The following is a 478-nucleotide window of genomic DNA, read 5'->3' on the forward strand; positions in this document are numbered from 1 at the left end:
CCAAATACTACTGTTTTGCCAAAACAGTGGTTCTTCTGAGTGCTGGGATTAAAGGCATGCGCCACCACCACCCTGCATTCAATTATTTTCTTAATCATTAACCTATGTCACAGTCTATATGGCTCCTCATGAGAAACTAGCTGTGTGACATTTCCTTGTTCTTATTTTCTATCCTCTGCAGCCCCTGCTTTATCAGGGGTGGGAGGCAACACTATGTCTTGCTTTTTACCTATATTATTCTTCCCAATAAGGTAACCTCTGCTTATTAAAGACCCTCCATTACTAATGTCCTATTTAAACTACTATTGTATAAAATAATTGCTTCAGTTAAACAGTACACCTTAGGAGAAAATCATCTTCATAATAATCCACAAGTAAAAATGCCCACTAGAACAGGATATTTTCATGAGCTAATCATATCACATTAAAGGTAGTGGGGTTGTTTCCACACCCGTTTACAACATGTCAGATACCAGAG

This window comes from Microtus ochrogaster, chromosome 5 (genome assembly GCF_000317375.1).
Source record: "Microtus ochrogaster isolate Prairie Vole_2 chromosome 5, MicOch1.0, whole genome shotgun sequence".
Lineage (NCBI taxonomy): Eukaryota > Metazoa > Chordata > Mammalia > Rodentia > Cricetidae > Microtus > Microtus ochrogaster.